The following is a 21512-nucleotide window of genomic DNA, read 5'->3' on the forward strand; positions in this document are numbered from 1 at the left end:
GCTCTTTTGTCGTCGAACGAACTTTTGAACTTAGGCTTTTCCGTGCAACCACGTAGAATGGGTTCGATATTAAGATATTAACAGTTTCGAATTAATATAAAATCAATTTTTTTTTCATCGTCGATTTATTTCCCTCGAAACAAGATACGATGATAGAAAAATATAGACAAGAAGCCAGATATTTGCCTAAGCGACAAGCACGTTTCCGGTCTGGTGAAATGCACGCGTTCGTGTCTGACGGAGGCCGCATTTCACGCTGTACATCCACGTCGGGCTAGTTCGGAAGCATCGTGCTGGACACCGGAAGTAAGTGGGCACGAATCGATCGATAGTTCCTTCCTGGCTTGCCACGGTCAGCCCAGCTGTATTGCGTTCCGACTGACTCTTGTCCGACACTGACGTCTCCGCTCGCCGACAATCTCATGCATTATGGGCATCCTTGAAGCCCGAAAGCTGCCGGCTATGGAAACGAGAGGCCCGCCAATGGACATGATTCCCCAGGCCTCTTTGTGTACCCACGATATCTGATCACCGGTTACCGACTTCGCTGCCACCAAGATTAACGTTCTTCGACGTTCAACCAGCCTCTTGAGGGATATGTATGATCTTAGACACGTGCTGCTAGGTCCCTTATTCTTTTTTACATACGTTAGACTTGTTTAATTGAAACTACGTAACTGAATTAGTGATTATCATAATTCAATATCGTGGCACCCAAAGATCCTTAAGCTCGAAACTTCCATAATTAATCTCAATTGATTTTTATTATAGTATGGTCTTAGACACGTGTTATTAGATCCCTTATTCTTTTTTACACACGTTAGATTTGTTTAATTGAAACTACGATTATTGGTGATTATTATAATTCAATATCGTGGCACCCAGAGATCCACCCTTAAGCTCGAAACTTCCATAATTAATCTCGATTAATTTTTATTATAGTATGGTCTTAGACACGTGCTATTAGATCCCTTATTCTTTTTTACACACGTTAGATTTGTTTAATTGAAACTACGATTATTGGTGATTATTATAATTCAATATCGTGGCACCCAGAGATCCACCCTTAAGCTCGAAATTTCCATAATTAATCTCGATTAATTTTTATTATAGTATGGTCTTAGACACGTGCTATTAGATCCCTTATTTTTTTTTACACACGTTAGATTTGTTTAATTGAAACTATGTCACTCAATTAGTGATTATCATAATTCAATATCGTGGCACCCAGAGATGCTTAAGTTCAAAACTTCCATAATTAATTTCGATTAATTTTCATAATAATATTAAATAGTAATGGGGGGAGGGAGGGAATAAGTAGGTCGGTGATTTCAAAGTTTCATGGTTCAAAATAGAATCATTATTATGCAAATAATATTTGGGATTCTTTAATCTAAAAACACATTCCCCTTTATAGGAAAGAACAAACTTATTTCTGTACGTTAATACACTTTCAGATCCTCTTATCTTAGGCTTACAACTTGCGAGGAAATTTCACGATACCAAGATCCTTTCATGAATATTTAACTCGCGTATTAAGAACAACTTTTGAAATTGTGTACATTACCAAATTCCACGGTAATTTGAATGAATAATCTTGTACTTGTAAAATATAAGTACTTTCAAGATGAGTAACCACATATTTTACATGACTTGCGCGTTCAGGATTTTGGAAGAACAATATACAGTGGCGTGCAAAAGTATTCGGCTACCGTTTAAAACAGAATACCTTATTTAAAATTTGACTAAATGACTTGATGTTTTTCGAGAAGGCTCACATAAAAAAGTTGAAAAATTGCCTTTTACTATTTCTTTCCCGATTTCGACAAATTGTAATTTTTTAAAACGACAAAAGCACATATTCTATTAAATGTTACATCGTAATCTATAGATTCAACGTTAACAACTCAACGATAACAAAGGCTAGATAACAATACAATCGTTACATTCCATTTCGTGCGTAATATATCATTCGATTTTCTGTTTCGTTCCCTGGAATTTTCTCTCAACGCGTAGAAAAATTGCAAGAAAGGGAATACGTGTTACGGACTTACGTAATTTCAGGGGGAAAAAAATGTATCAACCCCAGGATGCTTTTAAGCGAGTCTTGGGGAGACAGCCCCGATTTCTTGCTACCTTGGACAAAGAATCGAGTATATCAGGCAAAAACGGATGAGTTATCGCTGTTTCCTCTGGGTGATCGATTTTCCAAAGAATTCGCTGTTTAATGGAAAAACCTGAGACGCTATGTAAAAATTCTGCTTTCCGACTTTTATCCTTATTCTTTGATATCGTATAAAAATGCAAACGAAAGAAAAAGGAGGGAAAAGGAGGCGATATTAGGTCGGAGTAGCAAGCTCGAAGGTTCGCACCTACAATTTTCCGGGTTAGTACAAAATCGCGAGAGCGTAGAGTATAGAAACGTTGATTGGCCGGTGATTCTGGGGAATTCTTGGCCGCCGCGGAGAGTCAGAATCAGCGGTGCTCTGAAATGAACCACGACCCTGAAAATCGGCGGGCTTTTCGGGCTCGCTTCCGGTCGCATTACCGCGACCGAGCGCATCCCCTCGGGATTACACGAACTGCCGGCGCTGCTAGATTGCTTGGCAAATAGGATTGCGCAGCCAAACAACTAGCAGCAGTTACGAGAGGAGATTGGTATCGCGAAACGATGCTGGGACTAAATCGACCCGACCTTTTTTTTCCATATTTGCATTCGCCTTGAACTGTTCAGGAAAGATGTTCAACGGACGAACTGTCTCATGGTAGAGTATTTGCATCGAGTACTTGGTCAACATTTTTTTCTTTTAATTTTCAAAATTAACACCTTGATATGCCAATTTTTTTCGTGATACAGAAATGATCAATTTTTCTTTTAATTTTCAAAATTAACACCTTGATAAACCAATCTTTTTCGTGATACAGAAATGATCAAATTTTTCTTTAATCAAGTTTTTTTTCTTTTAATTTTCAAAATTAACACCTTGATAAACCAATCTTTTTCGTGACACAGAAATGATTGATTTTCGTTTAATTCAATCGAACTTTTTGCAATCTTTGATGTTTGACAAGCGTTCTTTTATTAATAACGTCAGAAGGCAACGTATGAAACGTGTACGCCGACGATTGGATACAACAATTTCTCTATTATAACGTAGCTATTGTTCTTTGAAAAGCGTTCGAAGATCAATAGCAAACAAACAAGCGATCCATTCTTCGTGCGCCAGCGTTCTCCAATTAATTCAAACGATACAGATTCCATTTCTTTCATCGTTGAAATTCGATATACGTTTCGAATAGTCAACAAACGTGATTCACGAATCGCTCGCAGCGAGTTACGCTCGAAAAATCGCGCAACAAAACGTCCCGTGGTATAGATATACACGATTGAATCGCTGGACGAACGTCTAAAGAAACGTTTTCCGCGCGTATCTTTCGCGTTCCCGTTTCTTCATTAATATTTCTGCCCGGTTACCATTCTTAATGAATGCGCATATTTTCAAGGATTTACCGTTCCACCTCTTCCGATGGAAAAACTCGTTAGATTCTCTGCCCGTCCGGTAACAATGCTTCCTCGAGTACATCGGGTTTCGGTGGTTTCGACCCCGTTGCTTGATTAAATTCCACCGCGATTAAATAAAACATCACTTCGCTTCTTGGCTGTGCACGAAATGCAAATTAAGCATTCGGGGCGACCGATTTCTTCCCTCGGTTCGATTTATTCGACTAGATCTGCCAAAAAAAACCATTTCAAGATGGTGAAAAGTTTCCCGTTTTATATTTCAGATATTCTTACTGTTAACCCCATATGCCATTGCAGACTTTGTCATTATACTACTAATTTATTATTTTATAATGATACTTAATTATCGTCCATTAACATTATATATCAACCTGATTAAATAACAGTACAAATTTTAAAATAAAATGTTCTGTTTCTAACTGTTCACCTAACTGTTCAGTTGAGCCAAATTAAATATAATATAATAGTATTTTTCGGGCGCATCAAATTCCGTTCTATTTGTATGTCAAGGGGTTAATTAAGAAATTCTTTTACGAATCAGAAAAATACTCACGCTCGCGGCGATCCGCTTCGCGTGCGAACATAAAACGGATTCTAGGGCTCGTTATCTTCTGTCCGTGAAGAAAGAAAAATAGAAAAATCTGCGGGAAATAAGTGGAAACGTTAAAAGTAGGGTCGCGTGACGTCAGTTTCCCATGATAGGACGAATAAGACCCCTGGGATCGTCCCAATGTACACAGTTCACCAAATACACACTGATTAGCGGGTACCATTGAACGGCAGTACGTTTTTCCCAGCATCGCAATAAAGTGGTGGGCTAAATTGGTCGATAGTTCGGTGACGAGACTGAAATCGCCTATCGATCGGTCAGACCGAGCCAATGGGCAAGTATAATTTAAATAACACGGTATTTTTGCGACCGATTCCGTCGCTCCTCTTTCTCTGTGCATGCGTACTCGCACGGTAATTGTTGTAATTAGATTCGCGTCGATTGTGCCGGGAATGCAATTAAAATCTTGTCCGCGCAATCTGCATTCCGCCACGGATCCGCGTTTATTTCGTTCAAACGGGAAAAGGGTTGTTCGTTATTTGTTGTCTAAATACATTTCCCGTGAATCATTTTAATTTCGTTAGAGTTTAAAAATAAAAATTCTTATCCGTTTCCATGAAATTATCACCGGCGATATCGGATCGTTGCCTGTGGAACTTCCTTCGCGTAATCACGATCGTTCGTTTCCCTACGGTCGCGATTGTAATTGTTAATCAGAGCAGAAAGTTTTTGAGGCTTCTTTCCAGTCAGCTTGAGCCGACGCGATCGATCGGCCAAATCTAATTGCAATTAATTTGTTCGAAGCGTTTCGTGACACTTTATTCGTTCGAGGGTGCGTTCGAGAGGTGGAACGACATTCCTTTCCAGAGAACTTCTACCCCCTTGTTCCATTAAATTGTTCCTGTTACTTTTATTAACCTGACACTCCTCGAACACTCCTCGAACACTCCTCGATTTACGCTCCGCTAGCGTGTATCGTGAATCGAGCGTTTTCATCGAGCGATGATTCGTAAATATAGGTTGCTGCATATTAGATTTCAACGTTATTCGAATGAAAATTATTCGAGAACAATAGCCAAATGGCCGAATGGCAAATAGCGATTGTTTTGTTAATTAAATTTCAAGCACGCAGACTCTTCATGCTGAAAGTTAATAATCGGTTAACAAATGTAATGATTATTCGCGAATAGTTTGTTGAAGTGTATATCGAGTGTAGGCGGTGTTAATCGTTTAAGAACAAAACGTAATTTAAATTGCAGTTTAATCACCTTTTCCAGCGATATATCGATTGACAAACGAATAAATGCCGGAATATAGGAATTTCGTTATTTCGAGTGTATCGATTGAAGCTTTCCTTGCACGTGTTTCATCATCGACAGATTAAATGAAACTCGGTTTGATTAAATGAACAATAAAATCGTGATCAAATATTGTCCAGACGAGTTTTAATTTTCTCCAGAGGATGTGTTCAACAATCGAACGTTGAACGTTTATTAATTATCGTTAATAAATGATAATTCAGAGAATATTAAATGTAATATCTGTATTATAATGAATATTTCATTTGTTTGAAAAGATATCAAACTACTGTTCAAATTTAAACAATAATTCCGTATGATTTTGTTAGAACAAAGTTTCTGTAAGAAAGGATGTAATTAATGCTCTACCTTCGGAGTGTAATCAAACTTGGAGGATAATTAATCATTTCGTGGACCGTCTGGTAGAAGTTCGGTCGTTTCGGAAATCCTGAGAACCTTTTGTTTTTCTATACGATCTTTTTCCCCTCGTTCCCATCATTCTTTTTCTCGCATGAGAATTACACGAAATCCACCTTCGCTTTCGCAACGAATAATGGATGCCATTATATAACCTCGCATCAAGCTTGTCCGAGGGGAGGGTGAGGAAAGAGAAATAAAAGGTCGAGTGACCGTGTCACACGGGGTGGGAAGAAACGTTAGACATGATATATAGGGTGAGCGTGTCGTGGTGGTATAAAAATTCATACAAAAAAGTAATATTCCTTGGGAAAAAATTCAGGCCCTTCAGTCTGGAGGCAGAGGGAATAATTTCTAAGTACCGTGCGTCGCCGACCTTCCGGACGAAGAGGCACATACTTTCTGACAAAAGAAAAATTACTAATTACAAAATTAAAAATTCTTATTTCGTCGAACTCCGAGTATGAATATCAATTCTGAGAATAACACACCCCTTTTCGTACCAGCGAAGATTTCAGGGGTGCTATTATTTTAATGCAATGCAGGGTGAATAATACTCGAATAACGCTCTTCTTTGATTTGTCAGTATCCCCATTGCTACTCTCTTATTTTTTTCTCACCCTCTGTAACCTTTATCGTGTTCTGAACTTGATAGCCCTCTCCTCTTTTTCATCCTCTCGCCCTCAAATTTCTGTGCGAAAGGTTTAATTATTATACAGTCGGTCGGTGTCTTAATTAATTCACGTTGGGAGACTTTAGTCGCGGAAAGCCGGTCGTACTTACGTGATTAAACGGCTTAAAGTGTCGCTAATGACTGAGGGAATTATTAATGATTCGAGATGCGAGGAATATGGGGGATTAGCAGGGGTTGCGATCATACCCTGCCTTAGGCGGATTCGTTTCTAATACCATAATGTGGTTAGATCTTTCTTCGTGGTGTTTGCGGGTTATCGAGATACGGACAGGAATCTCATAAACTGTTAAGTTCGAAATTAGCGAAGAAAATTTTTCATCAAATAATTAGGTAATTATGGGGTGAATTTTACCCTTTGTTTGGAAGGAACTATTGAAACTTGTAACAAAATTTGGTTTTTTCTCTGAACTTGTGTATAGATACAACTAATTGCGATATAAATTTTTTGTAATTTTCCGTTTTGTTTGCTTCCACGCTGTGAATGTTCTAAAAAACTACCATGAATTCTAAATGTGATGAGAAATTCGAGATTAATGAAAGTTGAATGATTGATTTGTTGATTCGAGCGTACAAACAGGCTTACATTTTTTCAAAAATATAAATCATAGACCATTCTTTATACTTTTTTATTTATAACAGCATCAATTTTATAGTAACTAGTTCCAACCTTCGTTTTTTCAACAGTTCAATTAAAATTGTATAAATAATTCCTTTCTTTTTCTTCCCCCGTATTTACTTACTAATTGCTATTACGGTTTCAATCCCATAATTGACGTACATCGAAGGAAACAACGTAGCAATATATCTAGGACGATTTATTCGAAATCGAATATTTTAATCCCCATTAGCTCGGTGGCGCAAGGTATCAATGATCTATCGATGCGTACATTTTTCACTATACCTTTAATTGGCCCCGACCGAATCGATACGTCCGTGTTTTAGCATATTTGCCTATGTCTCGGTCCGCCTGTTTCCCGACCTGCTGCTCTCAAACTAATTACTCGTACGATCGTTTTACCTCGATGATGCTCGCGGTCGGATAAATTTGTCAATGAAACGACCGATTCTGTTTAATGAACGCCGAAAATTTTATCATCTAGCCGGGTCATTATGGTCTTTAATAGTCACCGTTTCGCTGGAAAATGGATAGTAGGATTTGTGAAGTCATAGATGTAAAATAAAATGGTAAAGTAGTGGAACTTAATTTGAAAATATCTCGACTCGAATGAGATATGTCTTAGAAAAAATTTACGGTTCGATTCGAATAATAGAATGATATAAGAACGATATTTCGAATGGAATGAAAAAATATTTTTATTAGAAAACGGGAACGGTGCATCGTGGAAATGGTGGAACGAGGGAAACGATAATCGAATTTGTCATTTTCGACTTTTACGATCGCAATGCTTGCAACGAGAACAGACACCGAAGTTTATCGTGTTTTAAATGAAAACAGACGAGGCTCGACTCGAACCAGATCCGACGATCAATTAGCCGATTCGTTAATTAGCCGGACGCGATTGCCACGCTGATCCTGCGATCCGAACTTCTGAAATATTCAATCGGCCAAAGTAAATCGAATCGTAACGCGACCGAGTTAATTTCACCCGTGACACCTATGCTCTTACACCGCATAATGGATGTTGGATCCGAAACGAGAGCTCCTATAAATATGGTCGATCGGAATGATTGATTCGTCCAAATGGAACGGAGCGATGGAAATTTTTAAGTAGAAAAAACGAGACGTGTTCGTCGGATCGATTGAAAGAATTTATTTATCAGAGTCGAATAAACAAACGAATCGAATTGAATTCTTTCAGGATATTAATGAGCAAATTGCTTCCTGATGTCACGCGCTGAACGTATTGAATTTCCTCTTCGGCTAATTCGGTTCGGAATTTAATTATAAGATTAACCAAGGCATTTGTGTCAAGTGGGATATCGATGGCATGAAATAGAATGCATTCTTCTAATTAAATATGGAGTACGAGAACTCCGGATTGGTATTTGCAAAAGTTTCAGAGGTTGACAAAATACATACAGTGAGAGGCAAAAATAAGTAGACACTGTTTAAAATAGAATACCTCGGTTTTTGAGAAGCTATAAAAATTAATTCACTAAATTATGTATTTTCATCGTTTTAAAAAATTATAATTTGTTGAAATCGTGAAATAGTGAATGGTAATTTTTCAACTTTTTTATGTGAGTCTATAATGAAAATTTCTGTAATGTAGATTCAGATAAGTTATGTGTATGCTGAAAATTTCATCGAGATTTTCGGAAATTTTAATTACTTATAACTTTTAAATGCGTCGACTAATCTCGATGAAATTTTCAGCATACATATAACTTATCTGAATTTACGAAAGACATATTTTAAATTTTTATTATAGACTCACATAAAAAAGTTGGAAAATTACCATTCACTATTTTTTTTCACGATTTCAACAAAGAACCTCAAGTTATTTAGTCCAATTTTAACCGAGGTATTCTATTGTATTTTGAACAGTGTCTACTTATTTTTGCCTCTCACAAATTATGGGAAAATTAACCCTTCAAAAAAATTCAAAATCTCAAAAACTGGCCAATTTCTATAAAATAATACTCTTTCCATTGTTCATTTTCCATTGTTCATTTCCCATTTTCAATACACTGTCCGTAAAACTGATAAAATAATTCAACATTCTATGCTGTTGAACTCATTTTCTCACTGATTTCACGGTATTGACGTTTCTTTATAAAACAGTCCAGTTCGCAGGTGAATTTTTTTGTTCACTTTCCTCCCACTGAGCGACGAGCTGTCTATCAACGCTTATAACGCGCACGATTTTCGAAATTGGTTTTCTAGCACATTTCTTTGAAGTCCTCTCCGCGTTTCGAATTTAATCCCTCGAGCTGTTTGAGCGTTCATCAATCGTGTCAAACGATAGACGACGACGTGAATTCGTTAAAAGATCGAACAGTGCTGCGGTACCCGTCTCTGTTGACTTTGTTCTTCTCCGTCGCGAAGCACCCGAAACTTGCTGCGACCGGAAGTTAGACTAGTTACCCCATCCCGCTAGAAATTAACCCGTAACTTCCAGTTCACCGAACTATCTCGTTAGAGAGAGGACAAAAATTGATAATATAACATGTTCGAGGGTAACGAACCGTTTCTCCGATGTCTAATTTCTATGAGAAATGGTATTTTCAATAGAAGAGAACATGTTTTATCTACGGGGAAATATAGAGCGAGGATCTTTGAAATTTTTAGAGAAGCATAGTGCAAGGATTACATATCTCTAGAGAAACATAGGGCGATGATCCTGCGTATCTATAGGGAGGTGCAATGCATGGATCCTTGGTATCCCATGGGAAACATAATGGGAGGATCCTTGGTATCTATGGGGAAGCATAATGCGTGTATCCTTGGTATTTCTAGGAGAAGCATAATGCGAGGATTCTCCGTATCTATGGGGAATTATAGTGCAAGGAGTAAGTTGATAAAGGAAGTGCGTCGCCGACTCTCCGGACGAGTCCTCAGTTTTTCGAATTCTAAAAGTTTTTATTGTTGCCACGTTTATGTTCGTATTACCGCGGTACTAAGTGGTTTTAATGGAAAACGAAGAACATTTTGGAAAGTCTGTGAATAATGTACACGTGGAAACGAGTGGAGAATTCGTGTTCTTGTTGCTGACCATTAATTTTAATTCATGCTCTAACGAGTCGGCAAGCAAGTTCTTTATGGAAACCGCGAAAATCTCTCCTTCTCGAGAGGAGAGTTTCAGGATTTATTTATGATTTTTATGCCACGCGATTGTTTTTGTATCTAATTTTAATGAAACCAATCAGTGATTTTTAAAAACAGCTTTTATTAAATTCGAAGGCTTTCGTTATTAAAAGAAAAATTTTACAAAAAATAAATAAATACTTTATCAGATTGGCAAATAAATCCGCGAGCTTTATTAAAAAATGAGCATAGAATAACAAAATGTTATTTCGCGTAGCATTTACCTTGTTTGCAAATTTTAGTTAACAATTCTGTAACACCACAATAGTCTGCAAAATCTGTTTTCCAAAATACAACGCGGTATTTAAAAAGCGTTGTATACAGAGAAAAATGGAATAAAAATCCCTAAATTGTACCTCGTTGTTAACACGATGAAACATTGCGAAATTGAAAAAAAGAAATAAAGAAACCTTATAGAAAAATACCCGAAGAAGAAGCAATAAGACAGCGAAAGATATATTACGTGGCACACATTTAACACTGGTTCTCGTTTAAACTGACATGGAAATGTAGGGAAAAGTGGTGGCAGACGGGTTGCCAGTTTAAATGAACATTTGCTCAGGGAACAAACTACCAGCGGAAGATGGATCTGTAAATGGAGACTAGTTTACGGAGTTCTGTAAACTTGCTTGGCCCGCTTTGTTACGTTCACCTTAGCTTCGGTATTTTACTTCGGCTTCTTGTCGAGTTAGCGGGCATTAACTATGTAATCAGTAACAGGGAAAATTGTTTTAAAAATCCGGGAACCACGGCAGAGTTAATTCATTTCTATCTAATTTTAATTGGAAATAAATGATCGAATCATTTTGATTCGGGATTCCGAAAATGACGGAGTTCTGGTTAACGAGGAAAATTCCAATATTTCGCGTTCGAATCGCTCCTGGCATTTTCCAACCGGGTTTACAAAGGTATTAACATTGCTTGGGTGGAAAATTTAAGAGCCGCAACGACGGTGAACATAGGGCGGAATTTCGTAGGGTGGACTGTCGCATAGCTGAGACATCGGAATAGTTGGCCACATTAACCGGACGTTCTCGCTGGACTTTGCTAGATGTGTTCGTACGAGAGTGGACCGAACGTAGATAGATACGTTGGTACGTACTCTGTGTGTCAGCTCGTTAGGAAATATCAAGCGTGCAAACTATGACGGCACCGGCGTCCATTAAATTAAGTCCTCGCCGGTTAACAGATTGCCCCGGAACACGGCCTGAATCCTCCTGCTCGCGATAATTTATACGTTAATTATACCCCAGAGCCTATTGTTTCGACTAATTATGATTCATGTCCCCGTTGATACGACGCGGCAAAGAAACAACTCGTATCGAGATTCCTAAGTAGCTTGATTATCAAACTGCAGTTCAAATTTTAGATACAAAGTTTGAAAATTTAGATAAATACAAGACTTGGCTTTATATTTGAATTTCCAAACACACTGGAATTTATTCTGGACACTTTGAATTAAAATATTTTTTATTTCATATTCTGATATGCTAAATTGATACTGTCATATTTTTATTGTAATCTATAATTTTTATATGATTTGGTTCGTAAATGTTTTAAAATTTTAATTTAAAAAAATCTAAACTGTTTTTTTTGTTTTTGCGCTTGGCAACACGAAACGTCGCATGATGTGAAATAGCCAATCACATGATGAAAGGATATCCAACGAAATATTAATTTTTTTCTATCTCCTTTGATGTGTTGAAATTGTAATTTTTATTCTATATTAAAAATATTTTTTTATCTAAGCGACGCCCTAAAATTAGAAAACAATAATTATAATATAAAATATAAATGATTATATACTAAATAATTTGAATTAAATGCGAAATTGAAGTGTCCGGAATTAATTCCACTATTGTAGAACGTGTGAAGAGTGAAAATATTTTCGTTGGGAAACACGAATGCCGTTCGTTTAGGAGAAATAACATTTCTTCGACGAAATACCTGTTTGAAGGTTCGTCCACATTTCCGTCGGTAGTTTCGGTCGAAAAGGCCGGTGTAATTGCGAGCAATAGCGTGTGTATTGCCCTTGTTACCTTGGAAATCAAAGCGGTTGCAAGGTTGCTCGTCGCTCCGTCCCAATTATTGTTCCCGGCGTTGCTTTCGATGGCGAACGAGGGCACGGGAAACGTGAGAATCGAGCTTGCCCGAGGATCGTTGCGAGACGAGCATGGCTTTCGTAAATTGCTTCCTCTTATGGGGTATTAGACAGAAGCTTCCGGTGAATTTCACCGTGTCCCGATGAACTGAATCTTGATTACGTTCACAATTTCGATCATTTTGCAGTCGTCGTGCCGTGAAATACTTTATCAGCGAAACACAACGCCTCTGTGTTGTGTATAAAATTTTCTGCTAAAACACGTAGAAATGCATTTCCAAGATTAACCCTTTCGCTGCCACGCGAATTTTTCAACTTGCACCAGTGGACCTCAAATTTCATATTAAAAATTTTATAATGGCAAAGAACTGCGAAATATATTAAGACCACCGTGGCCCAAATGAAAAGACAAGCGGTCCCATGGGACCACCGTGTCAATGAAAGGGTTAATAAAAATAATGGCGCGCCGTAGGATGGAAGGTGTTGATACTGAAAAATTTTTTCCTTCTTTTTCAAGTGCGAAATGCTTGAAAACGATCGATCTCTCTTATCCGACGTTATCAAAAAGTGAAATTCGACGAGTGACGTGGAAAGCAGAGTTTCAGGTGAATACGGTACACAGCTGATTTACGGGACCCGCTTTAGCCAGCGTGCTGTTTTCTCGCGGGCGATATTAAGCGGAAACTTTTGCTCCTCAATTTACGCTACTGCGTTTAACGCGGCCGTTCCATCCCGCTGCAATAACAAATACGCGACTGCATCAGAATAGCCGGATAAACGTTTACAATATTCCCTGTTTCATACACACCCACCCTTGCGTATTTACTGTTGGTCGTGTGCACTTTGGTGTAAAATAACGCACACGTTTTCGCGTTTACGCTTTGTTTACGCAAATGTAAAATGAGCCTTCTCGCGTTCTCGTATCGTATAGAAAGTTGGTAACAAAATTTAATGAACGTTAATTTACTAATGCTTTCGGTGCGCAAAATGTTTTCAGCAGTGGTTAATTTATGGCGTTGATATTTATTTTATAATAGCTACAATACCGCCAAGAAGTTTGGAAACATTTGAATTGTTTTAAAAAAGTAATTAAAAATGTACTATAAGTGATTCTACATTGTATTCTTTTGCTTCTAATTCTAATACTGTTCTTTTTTTTATATTATTATATAGGTGAAGTAAATATTTTATGTACAATGCAATTGAATTATTTATTTAAATTTCTTTGTTCCTAAACTTTTTGACGGTAGTGTATATGTAAATTTGTATTTCGATACAATTTTCTATCGTAGTTAATTATCCAACTTTTGGTAAAATCTTTGGATTTCGTTTGACTATTGCAAATTTTGTTTCACTTTAATCGTTTACGATTGCAAAAATATCTGCAAAGCGATAAAATGTGTGCGAAATTTATTCTCTGACGCGTGTGTACAAGCAATATCGTAAACGGAAAACGTTCATTTTGCGCGGTAATAGCTTCGAAAAGCGCATGAAAGCGGCCGCGTATTTTTGAGACAGGGATTTCCGTTGCAAATTGAATCCGTTTCGAACATTGTTGAAATGTTGCGCGAAATGGAAATTAAAAAATGGGCGAAACGAGCAACGGAAAGTACGGCTTTCGGAATGAAAACGATTTAAGCTCCTTGATATTTTCCAGGATTTTCGATAGAGCTCCCTTTTCAGGAGGCATCGAATCGCGCGGAAATTACCGTCACGTTAAATACTAAACAGAATTGAAATCGAAATTACTTCGGTTAATGCTCCATTTACATCCAAGTCGTTAACTTTTAAGGTACACTCGAAGAATACCTAATTTCAAAAGCAATTACTGTATTTCTAATTTTTTTTTTTCTATTAAAATTCGAATCTTTTGTCGGTAAATTTTGGAATAATTAAAAATTCCTAATTCTCTTAACAAAATATTCACAAAATTTCTAAAAAATAAAATGAACTCGCCAACGTCGGGGCGAAAGGGTTAAGAAAAGCTTAAACTTGTCGAGCCTCTTCGCCACAGTGATAGAAGAAGAAAAGTGTGCAAAAAAAGGAAACGTTTCTTCAGAAGTCGTTTTTAACAACTGCTCGTTTTCCGTCGCTTTCACGAACCCGTTCAACGTACTGGCATAAATTCACCGGAAGCTTCTGCTTAATATCGCCCGCGGTGGGAAGCAATTTATGAAAACACATCCACTCGCAGCTTCGCTGTTCACCGCCCAATATCATCGTCATTGTTGCGGTGATAAACGCGCGAAGAAGTTTGCCCCGTTAAAAGATAAAAGGGGGAGGGATCATCGACGAGAAGGGGGGTGAAACAATGGGCAAGTTAAGGCAAGTCTGCCGGTAACTGGGAAGAAAAGTGCACTGAATTACGTGTTATGTATAGGTATAATAAGCGGCGATACTGTGGCTCCTTCGCTAACGCCTTGAAATACTTAATTTCAGATAAAATTCAATTTTCTTTTGGGAAAAAAAAAGGATTTCAACTTTGTTATACTTGTTTCTAAGGAACAGTTTAAAAAGTGTTTCAATTGAAACTTGGAAATTTTTTTTTTAAACGTTGCAATCATTTTTCCACCGCAGTGAAACATTGTGTAGATTAATATAATTAATTGATTTGCAGTAGCGATCGATTCGCGAAGCGGGGTTTCCTTTGCCGAAGTGTATCAATTCATAGGAAACTACCGCTTAATAATAGAAACGCGGATGGAACGATTTACGGAAACGCGCATTTCCACCCATAAAATCCCTTTTCGACGTTCAATTTGGCCCTGCATTGTTCGCCGTACTGCATTGCTTTTATATCAAACCAGTTGCAACGTTATGCATTAAACGCTTGCATTCGTTTCTATGTGTGCACGGCGGGAGGGGTTGTTGCAACGGAATGAAAGGAATCAGGATGCAAAAGCTATATTTCGTGGTTTCAGACCTTTGTTAAGATTTTCCATTGAAAATGTTACCGTGCCACGGGTTCAAGACTTTGAAGAAAGTAATATTTGTTCTCCGTAGAAACGTTTCGAAATTAATTTTAATCGAATTACGTAAACCAGGCGAGTTCATCGGACTCGTTTCGATCCAATAATTCCGATTAAATCTTCAATGATTAACCATGCAACGATGCGGGGGCGTGTTTATTTCTGGAATAAAATGGGGCACGTAGCATGCAGCGTTAAACAGGAACTGCATCGGTCGCTTGTCCCAAAGACAAAATCTTACACGTTGCTCGGTTGTGCGATCTCTTTTGATCGCGTCTTTGTTGCTCATCCAGGCTGTAATGATGTTAGTCATGCACACGAGCATCGGGTTCCCGGTAGCTCGCAGTTAATATCGCCTATGGCAATACAGTTCACGGAAGCGTATCCACTTTTGAAAGAACATCCTTTCTGATGTTCAATCTCCCTTCTCTGCTCGCGTTGATTTTAAGATTGTAGGTAGCCTGGTGGAAACAGAGCGGAGAAAATTCTCGGGTCAATGTATCATGGAATATATATATAAGCTTCTATCACAGCCTTTTGCCTTTTCCTCCGCTCGGAACTTCCCTGGTCGCCACAATTATTTATCGTGGATTTTTTTTTAAATCACTTCCACTCGAAGCGTTGAAACTGATGGAAGAAACATTCCTGTCCCAACGACGCGAGTCAGTTTTTAGACAAGAACTTCCTCTCCGACTGAGACTTATGCCATCCATTTATACCGAACGATTTCTTCCAAGCGGAATAATAGACAGTCGGAAAAGGTAGATGGATTGAAATGCATCGCGGAAAATTCACCGTTAGAAGTGACTTTCCTCGTAAATCAACAGTTTCATCGAGAATATGACGGATACCTTCGACAAACGTGTTTCTCGTTGTCATAAATAACGGAGAAAAGCGTTTTTTTTATTTTTTCTCCAGTCAGCATTTTAAAAGACTGCATCGAAAGATGGATTTAGAATAATAACGATTCCGGTTTCTGTGTCATTGATGATAACTCCGCAATGACACGATTAACTCTTGTTAATTCCGGTGAACACAAGGACTATCAGGACGAATAGCGAGACGGAATTCGGGTATTTCAGTTGCACAGTTGATCGAATTAATCAAGGCAAGCAGCAACGATCTTGTCTGTTCGATGTGGCACGGGTAACAGCCAACGGCAGTGTCGAGCACGTGGGCATAAATTCAGCTAGCTGGTTGATATCGGCCAACGACGCGTGGGTGGAACGGTTTACGAGGAAGCCGGCACCCAACGCTCTCTGTCCCTGTGTCCGTTTCCCGCCCAAAGATTCAGCCCCGAGCTGTGACGAGTCTGTGAAACTTGCGCTGGAAACCAAAGGGGAATTGGACGATAGAGGGTGGCGGTGAAAACCCTCCACGTTGGAAACTTCGAATTTCTACCTTTAGTCACGTAGTTGAGGGAAGATCCGTGTGGCTTTGTTAAACACCGTTTCCTCCGCTCACGTAAAATCCTCCAGCAATAATATCTTCCGGATATTTGTCAGAATCGAGCACACGACTCTTTGTTATTTGCCGAATCATTTACCGTCGCTGAATTTCCCGAAATATTTTATTTCGGTCCCTAATCTATGTTCGAAAGATCAAGCGTTCTTCCTGTTGGTTCAACGGAGCGTTCGTTTCCGTTGGATTTTCCACTTTTCGTCGACTTCCTCTTTCGCCTTTTTCCACGCTCAATGTTTTCGCGTATCGCCAGCCGGCGCCAACAAAAGGCGACAGTAATCCGCAAACGAGCCGGCTTATATCTAACGAGGGAACGCATTAATCACGGTCAGCGATCTGTATGAGAGTAGATATTAGCCGTGATGTAATTTTATTTACGACCCGAATTTACATACATTTCGCGTTCCTTTAATCGCACTTTTATTCTCTTCCACGCGAGCTTATTCCTATACCGAAACGTTTCTCCTCTGTCCGTTTCGAGAGTTGAAAAAAGGTGGTAAATATTTTGATAGGTGACCTTCTGTTTTTAATTTTCTGACCGTGGAAAAACTGGGTACTAGAGTTTGTATTTTTTGAAACGTCCCTCTGTTGCGCGAGGACGGAAAAGGTATTCGAGATATTTTGATAGGCGATCTTCTATTTTTCATCCTCTGATATAAAGTAAAAACAGAAACAGACGCGAAGTTCAAGAAAAAATTCAATATTTTTTAAATATTCAAAAAATTCAATATATTTAAAAAAATGTTTAAAATTTATTTTATCTACTTTAACGAGATCCATTTATAAGCAAAGTTCGTCGCCTAAAATCAGTATCATCGATTTAAACTTTCCAACCGGTAGGGTCACTTCAATTTTCATATAAATTGCAATAACCAGCCGCGACTGGAGTGTGTGTTTTCCAGTAAACTTGAAACTCGCCAGGAAAATGGATTCCTCCTCGGTATGCATTCTATTTGGTCGAGTTGGAAATCGTAAGAAGCTTGTTGAGAATCGAGGCTGATCGCCAGTGGAGAAAACTAAAGTTTCTTCGACAGCAAGTAGTACGAGATTGCAATAGCCAGACGCGAGGTCCGATTCGCGAGCGTGTTGATCTTTCGACGTTGCCACAGTTCTCCTGGCATTGCTTATCGCTGATAACAGAAACATGTGAACTTCTCAACGAGAGAATTATACGGTTCATATTTGTTTCCGATTCTTTTCACTGGAATAATTTATGCTCCAAGTACGAGAAGTTAAAGAAGATTCCTTCTTTTCTCTTTCTTATCGCGGAGAACTTTTATTCCTGTTATTCGAAAGTAACTGTCTTATAACTGCGGAAACCAGATAGAAATTTTCATCTTTTTATTATTGAAACGAGTAATTTTTGTTGCTCGGAGTTTCTGCAAAACGAGTTTGTTTTTATCTTCATTTCGATGATACAATTTCTATTCGTAGCTTTCCTTTCGGTTCTCATATTTCTCCTTGTTTTGGTTGGATATTATTTTAGACAGATGCTGACACCATTCCTCTCGCGAATGGCTTCGCAATTGTCGAATGTATACGGCACGTACGCGTCTTAAAGTATAGGCTTGCGAAGATGAAAGGAAAGTATTAGGAGCGTTCGATTCAACGCCTCAGCTTTTGAATTCGTTCCTATACCAATTTATTACATCACGGGGTAAAAAAAAAAAAAAAAAAAAAAACGAGCCTGATCAATGTTTATTGCAGCCGTGATCCTGGAAAAATTGGCTGGATTTATGCGAAACGTGAGCGTTCATTTTAACTCTACGCTTCGAGAAGATCCTTTTTGAAGCGTTTCGAACTTCGCGAAATAGAAGAAATTGCATTCCTTCAGATTTTTCAAGTTCACTTTAGTTTCGTCTTAAAATTGCAAAACTAATTTCTAAACTTATCTGGATTTATCGGTATAAATAATTGTAAATTGAACCGTGATTGCGAGAATACAGGTAATTTGTTAGCAACCGGTTCGGAGTGTCTGAAACGTAGGGAAATCTGTTTCCTGGATTGTGTCGGTCTCCTGGCATCGAATTCGACTCGAGACATCGATTCGCGTTGAATTAGGTGGCTAGCTGAAAATTTTGGCTATCCGACATGCATTGGACTCTGTTCAATTACAAGCCAAGCCCCCTCCTCCCCCCTCTTCGATCGAGAATCTCGGAAATGTTGAACCAGCCGAATTAACTGGAACCACGTTGAAATTGCTTCCCAACAAAATGAGTTTCTCCCCTCCTCTCCTTTCTTTCATAAATCATTATTGCTCACGTGTACACAGTTTCATGGAATTTTCTGATCAAATTTTCTCAATATATTACATAGATTATATAAGAAAATCTAATTTATTTTTTTTTAATGAAGTTGATTAGGAGAAAATCTAAATCTCTGAAAATTTCTTCTGAACATCGTCGATAACGAAAACTCAGTCGAAGTTCTCTGAATTTTATAGGTTTAATAATTCGACTAACTCGATCGTAAAACGATTCAAAAGACTTGAAGCTTAACTGACAAAAGTTTGTCTACGAAGACCGGAACGAGCAACTTCCTTCCTAAAATCGTCTTCCACTTTCTTCCCCCATTGTTCGATCCGCCGGCGAACTTGCACCGAAATCCTTCGGATCCATTGAGAATCTCACGTTTCCTGACTCGTCGAAAGATCAAGCATCGTTAACGAGATCATCCACTCGAATTAGTTGAACAATCAGGAGAAAAGGGTGCGCGATATATCCGTTAAGTAGAAGAGGCAAGCGTGTTGTCAGACTGCTCGAGGTAGTCGGTTCCAGTGGCCGGTTTCTACGAGTCTAGACTGGAATTCGCCGGTTGTCGAGGGGATGTCGGAGGGTAAGACGACTCGGAAAGCGAGCTGACTGCAGCCAAAAACGGATTACCGCTATTAGGTTCGACAGTTTCTTAATGGCGCCTCGACAGCGGGGAACGTAAATTTTCGTCGGTCGAACCGCTTTTGTCGCGTCGTAATCGAGTAACCAGCGAACAAGGGAGCGTGGAACGCTGCTTCCGAGCTCCATAGAACCTTCAAGACCCTCGCTGAATTCATGGAATAGAAGCACGGAATCCTATGCTACCGTATACTCGAATTGAAACGCGATACACGCGTCCATACATCACGCAACTTTGCTTCTTACCTCATAAAAGGGTAGATTTATTTTGACAGAAGTATTGTGTGACTTGGGGGCTGTTTGATTTTTTTTAGAAAATATTAGAACTTACCAAACTGGAAGGTTGTTCATTCTTGACCATCATCAGTTATTTCTGCAACAAAATAATATAAACAATTGTAATGAATTCTTGACAAATTTTCAGTTAATTAGCTCTTTGTTAAAATTGTGTCTTTTTATTTTTTATTAAATCAGTTTGGTTAGACGTGGTCGGTGGCAATTTAATTAAGTCTCGTTCCAGTGTTTCGATTCCCAAAAATGTTTGTTTCCCTTCTGTCTGGTCATTTTCCCTTGTTACCTTGGCACCTTTTATGCCGCACTACAAACGCCTAATTGCCCCGAAACAAATGAGCCCCGGCCTTTCTACGTGTTTCCTCGCAAGAAATTAAAAATTTCACCGACCCAACTCGACACCCCGTTGCCCGACAAATTACGTTTTCTACCACTCGGCCATTCACGCCAAAATGCATCTGCGGGACTTTTCATTCGTTGCGCAACGAAATCGCAGAAGGAATTTATAATTTTCAAAAGGATTTTTATTCAACCACAAGCCTCGTGTAACCTTCTTTGTTTCTTATATCAATTTATCCTTGCATCTTGCATTCCTATTCAGGACATTAAATCTTGTAGAATTTCAAATAGAATTGCTGTAAAGTTGTAGATCAGATGGCACGTCCGATCGCGCAACAGCAGATCTTATCTGCCTAACCGAGTACCAGTGTATTTCATTTTGTCAGTCAAGTAGTACGAGACGATATCTAGGCAGCCGGTTGATATACGAGCGTATATAATCAGGCCGTAACGTAGAACCAACGTGTAGACGGAGTTGCATACGAAAGCATGATCGGTGTAGTGTGTCGCATAGTAAGTCAAGTGGAATAAGAAGTTACGAGATGCTGTAAATGAAATAGGGTCCTTTCACGTAGAATATGCGATACATTTTCATATAGGTACTCCCACAGAGAGGCGAGGCTTTCTGAGGTCTGATTAATTATAGTACACACTCCTTTCTATACACTCGTCTCCTTAAAATATTATATTTTTAAATTTTAACGTGGAGGAGGGTTAAAATAATAGTGTACATATTTCAGAATATTGGAAATAGGTGATTGAAACAATAAAACAGTTTATTTCTGAACTTCAACTTTATTCTTACGAATTAATTTTGATTTTAATAAAATCTTATAATACATCCTAAGCTAATGGTTATTTCCTACGCTATCTTAACCTTAGTAGTAATTCAACAGAATTTTAACTATTAATATTTTAAGTATATCTACTAATAAAACAGACCTATGCTTGTTAATCAACAAAGGACAGTGTCCCAAGTACAATAGAGTATTGCACGAGTACGTAGGTAGAATAGAACTGAAGTACAATTCAGCAAAGTAGAATAGAACTGAGAACAAAACAGTTGTACAGGTAAATCGAATCCCATTTATACGTTTTCTGATTAATAGAACAGAATTAACATGATATTGTGTAAGTGGAATAGGATTTCGTGTATACAGACAGTATTTGCATGTTGGCAGATTAGTAGAATGCAGTTAGTATACGATT

The 21512-nt window shown here is 38.4% G+C and overlaps 1 protein-coding gene and 1 long non-coding RNA gene across 9 annotated transcripts in view; one reads left to right on the forward strand and one right to left on the reverse strand.

Moving 5' to 3' along the window:
- NLG-5 (neuroligin 5) overlaps nt 1-21512 on the reverse strand; it is a 133897-nt gene that overhangs the window by 66989 nt on the left and 45396 nt on the right. For all 4 annotated transcript variants that reach the window (XR_013062786.1, XR_013062785.1, XM_076690260.1 and 1 more), the window contains one exon: nt 20005-20046. The gene's annotated coding sequence lies outside the window, so the exon portion shown is untranslated. The remainder of the gene's footprint in view (nt 1-20004; nt 20047-21512) is intronic.
- LOC117606178 (uncharacterized) overlaps nt 1-21512 on the forward strand; it is a 132860-nt gene that overhangs the window by 12281 nt on the left and 99067 nt on the right. The gene's annotated exons all lie outside the window — the stretch shown is intronic.

This window comes from Osmia lignaria, chromosome 9 (assembly GCF_051020975.1).
Source record: "Osmia lignaria lignaria isolate PbOS001 chromosome 9, iyOsmLign1, whole genome shotgun sequence".
Lineage (NCBI taxonomy): Eukaryota > Metazoa > Arthropoda > Insecta > Hymenoptera > Megachilidae > Osmia > Osmia lignaria.